Raw genomic sequence first — 5,000 nt, 5'->3', positions numbered from 1 at the left:
TCCCGTCTCTCTCCTAATGTCCATTTCATTCCCTCAGCTCTTCTTAAAGTAGCCAGCCATCCCAACTCCACATAATGGCCATACCTTCCTCCATCCTCTCTTGAGTGCAGGGTTGGCACACAAGTAGCTAACCCACTTTTCCTCACTTGGTTGTTATTAATCTATTTTAAAACTCGAAAGTACCCACCTAGGTGGAGTTTAACAAAAAATGCTATATTTCTTTAACATTTGACTGTATGCAAGATTTATCATTGTAGGAGATGAAAAATTTTAGTAAATAGCAATTCAGATTTCTGTTATTGAAGGGCAAAGAATGTGACAGTGTACATATCAAAAACAAAATAGCTGGAAAATATCCATCATATATTTGTTAGAAGTTAACAGATATCAGTATTAAACTATTAAATATAGTTATCTTCATTCTATTGCTCACTGGACCTGAACCATTCTGGTGGGCTGCCGAAGGAAAAAAACGGTTGCATTGAACCTTTTTGAGAAGTTTTGCATGTGGAACAGACTTCTAGAGAAGCCTATGACGACGTTTCGGTCCGACTTGGACCGAAATTACTACTAGCTTCTCGTTCTACTCCAGGCCCGTGACCTCCAGCTTCCGGATGTCACGGTCACTGTGGCCAGCTTCCGGATGTCACGGACCCCGTGGCCAGCTTCCTGAGGTCACTGTCCCCGTGGCCAGCTTCCTGAGGTCACTGTCCCCGTGGCCAGCTTCCTGAGGTCACTGTCCCCGTGGCCAGCTTCTTGAGGTGACGGTCCCCGTGGCCAGCGTCCGGAGGTCACGGTTCCTGTGGCCAGCTTTCTGAGGTCACGATCCCCGTAGTCAGCTTCCAGAGGTCACGATCCCTGTGGCCAGCTTCAGGAGGTCACGGTCCCTGTGGCCAGCTTCCGGAGGTCACTGTCCCTATGGCCAGCTTCCGGAGGTCACGGTCCCCGTGGCCAGCTTCCGGAGGTCACGGTCCCCGTGGCCAGTTTCCGGAGGCCACGGTCCCCGTGGCCAGCTTCCTGAGGTCACTGTCCCCGTGGCCAGCTTCTTGAGGTGACGGTCCCCGTGGCCAGCTTCTGGAGGTCACGGTCCCTGTGGCCACCTTCGGGAGGTCACAGTAGCTGTGGTCAGCTTCCAGAGGTCACGGGCCTTGTGGCCAGCTTCCAGAGATCACGGGCCTTGTGGCCACCTTCAGGAGGCCACTGTCCCCGTGGCCAGTTTCCGGAGGTCACGGTCCCCGTAGTCAGCTTCCGGAGGTCACGGTCCCTGTGGCCAGCTTCCGGAGGTCACGGTCCCTGTGGCCAGCTTCCAGAAGTCACGGTCCTTGTGGCCAGCTTCCAGAGGCCACGGTCCCCGTGGCCAGCTTCCGGAAGTCACGGTCCCTGTAGCCAGCTTCCGGAGGTCACGGTCCCCGTGGCCAGCTTCCGGAGGTCACGGTTCCTGTGGCCAGCTTTCTGAGGTCACGGTCCCCGTAGTCAGCTTCCAGAGGTCACGATCCCTGTGGCCAGCTTCAGGAGGTCACGGTCCCTGTGGCCAGCTTCCGGAGGTCACTGTCCCTATGGCCAGCTTCCGGAGGTCACGGTCCCCGTGGCCAGCTTCCGGAGGTCACGGTCCCCGTGGCCAGCTTCCGGAGGTCACGGTCCCCGTGGCCAGCTTCCGGAGGTCACGGTCCCCGTGGCCAGCTTCCGGAGGTCACGGTCCCCGTGGCCAGCTTCCGGAGGTCACGGTCCCCGTGGCCAGCTTCCGGAGGTCACGGTCCCCTTGGCCAGCTTCCGGAGGTCACGGTCCCCGTGGCCAGCTTCCGGAGGTCACGGTCCCCGTGGCCAGCTTCCGGAGGTCACGGTCCCCGTGGCCAGCTTACGGAGGTCACTGTCCCCGTGGCCAGCTTCCGGAGGTCACGGTCCCCGTGGCCAGCTTCCGGGGGTCACGGTCCCCGTGGGCAGCTTCTGGAGGTCACGGTCTCCGTGGCCAGCTTCTGGAGGTCACGGTCCCCGTGGCCAGCTTCCGGATGCCACGGTCTCTGTGGCCAGCGTCCGGATGTCACGGTCCCTGTGGCCAGCTTCCGGAGGTCGTGGTCCCTGTGGCCAGCTTCCGGAGGTCGTGGCCTCTGTGGCCGGCTGCCGGAGGTCCCGGTCCCTGTGGCCAGCTTCCGGAGGTCGCGGTCCCTGTGGCCAGCTTTCGGAGGTCGCGGTCCCTGTAGCCAACTCCCCCCCCCCTTCCACACACACACACACACACATCAAAAACCGATGGGATTTTGATGAGCAGGAGAGAGGAGACATAGGAGAAGCAAGAGACTACGTCATAGGAACATTTCAGTCTGGAGGTCCCAAGATGGTAATCGCAGTTATGTATAACTCACCACAGAACAGCAGGAGGCCAAGGCAAGAGTATGATGAGAGTAATAAAGCGATGGTTGACACACTGGCTGAAGTGGCCAGAAGGGCTCATGCGTGCAGGGCAAAGCTGCTGCTGCTTATGGGTGACTTCAACCACAATGAATTCGACTGGGAGAACGTGGAGCCACATGGGGGCCCAGAGTCACTTAAAACAACGGATATAGCCCCACTCCATAAAGGTGGCAGCAAAGCATTAGCTAAGAACTATAGACCAATAGCTCTGACGTCCCACATCATAAAAATCTTTGAAAGAGTACTAAGAAGCAGGATTACAAATCACCTGGATTCCCAAAATCTGCACAATCCAGGGCAACATGAGTTCAGGGCAGGTCGCTCCTGCCTCTCACAACTACTGGATCACTATGACATGGCCTTGGATGCACTGGAAGAAAATCAGAATGCAGATGTAATATACACAGACTTTGCAAAAGCATTTGACAAATGCGATCATGGCGTAATAGCCCATAAAATACGTGCTAAAGGAATAACTGGGAAAGTGGGGAGACGGATCTTCAACTTCCTAACAAATCGAACACAAAGAGTAGTGGTCAACAGAGTTAAATCGGAGGCTGCCATAGTGAAGAGCTCTGTTCCACAAGGCACAGTACTCGCCCCCATCTTATTCCTTATCCTCATATCAGACATAAACAGAGATATACACCACAGCACCGTATCATCCTTTGCGGATGATACTAGGATCTGCACGAGGCTGTCATCTGCTGAGGACGCGGTTAATCTCCAAGAAGATATAAACAAAGTTTTCCAATGGGCAACGGTAAACAATATGATGTTCAATGAGGACAAATTCCAACTACTCCGTTATGGAAAACTGGAGGAGATAATAACTAGAACAGAGTATACTACTGACTCCGGCCATACAATAGAGCGGAAAACTAATGTAAGGGACCTGGGAGTAGTAATGTCTGAGGATCTCACTTTCAAGGATCACAACAGTGCCACGATCGCACGTGCAAAGAAAATGATAGGATGGATAATGAGAACTTTCAAAACGAGAGATGCCAAGCCCATGATGATCCTTTTCAAATCACTTGTTCTCTCTAGGCTGGAATACTGCTGTACATTAACATCTCCATTCAAAGCAGGTGAAATCGCAGATCTAGAGGGTGTACAGAGATCCTTTACTGCACGTATAAGTTCTGTCAAGCACCTTAACTACTGGGAACGCTTGGAAGCACTTGACTTGTACTCGTTGGAATGCAGGAGGGAGAGATATATCATAATCTACACTTGGAAAATCTTGGAAGGAATGGTCCCAAATCTGCACACAGAAATCACTCCCTACGAAAGTAAAAGACTGGGCAGGCGATGCAAAATGCCCCCAATAAAAAGTAGGGGCGCCATTGGTACACTAAGGGAAAACACCATAAGTGTCCGGGGCCCAAAACTGTTTAACAGTCTCCCATCAAGCATTAGGGGAATTGCCAATAAACCCCTGGCTGCCTTCAAGAGAGAGCTGGACAGATACCTAAAGTCAGTGCCGGATCAGCCGGGCTGTGGCTTGTACGTTGGACTGCGTGCGGCCAGCAGTAACAGCCTAGTTGATCAGGCCCTGATCCATCGGGAGGCCTGGTCATGGACCGGGCAGCGGGGGCGTTGATCCCCGGAATAACCTCCAGGTATGGTTAAGATGATGGAGGTGATACTAGAAAACCTCATGTACCAACACGTAAGGCACACTACCAGAGAGAACGAAGAGGTTGAACTAGCAAGACTAGACCTAGTATTCACCTTGAGTAATGCCAGGCTGAGCCCTGGGTTCACCCAAAGGTATAGAGAGGCCAAAACCAAGTGTGATAGAGAATGGAAGACGCATAGTAGGTAAAGGACCCAGGAAAATAAGGAGAGCAGTCGTAGAACCAGAAATGAATATGCACAGGTAAGAAGGGAGGCCCAGCGACAATACGAAAATGACATAGTTAAAGCCAAATCTGAGCCTGTTGTACAGCCACATCAGGAGGAAAACAACAATCAAGGACAAGGTAATCAGGCTGAGGAAGGAAGGAGGGGAGATCACAAGAAACGATTGCGATGTGAGGAGCTCAACATGAGATTCAAAGAAGTGTTCACAGACGAGACAGAAGGGATTCCAGAAAGACGGAGAGGTGGGGTACACCATTAAGTGTTGGACAAAATACATAAAACCGAGGAAGACGTGAAGAGGCTGCTAAGCGTGCTAGATGCCTCAAAGGCGATGGGGCCAGATAACGTCTCTCCATGGGTTCTGAGAGAGGGAGCAGAGGTGCTATGTGTACCACTAACAACAATCTTTAACACATCTATAGAAACAGGCCTACTACCTGAGGTATGGAAGACAGCAAATGTAGTCCCAAATTTTAAAAAAGGAGACAGACACGAAGCATTAAACTACAGACCAGTGTCACTGACGTGTATAGTATGCAAAGTCATGGAGAAGGTTATCAAGAGAAGAGTGGTGGAACACCTAGAAAAGAATGAGCTTATCAACGACAGCCAGCACGGGAAATCCTGTGTCACAAACCTACTGGAGTTCTATGACAGGGTGACAGCAGTAAGACAAGAGAGAGAGGGATGGGTAGATTGCAGATAATGTGAAGTTGATGAGA

The 5,000-nt window shown here is 52.1% G+C and overlaps 1 protein-coding gene across 6 annotated transcripts in view; it reads left to right on the top strand.

Annotated features, from left to right (window-relative positions):
* Window positions 1–5,000, top strand: part of LOC128689750 (uncharacterized) — a 91,607-nt gene that overhangs the window by 36,939 nt on the left and 49,668 nt on the right. The window lies entirely within an intron of this gene.

This window comes from Cherax quadricarinatus, chromosome 22 (assembly GCF_038502225.1).
Source record: "Cherax quadricarinatus isolate ZL_2023a chromosome 22, ASM3850222v1, whole genome shotgun sequence".
Classification (NCBI taxonomy): Eukaryota; Metazoa; Arthropoda; class Malacostraca; order Decapoda; family Parastacidae; genus Cherax; species Cherax quadricarinatus.
The sequence above is the reverse complement of the archived record's forward strand: the minus strand, read 5'-3'. Positions and strand labels throughout refer to the sequence as shown.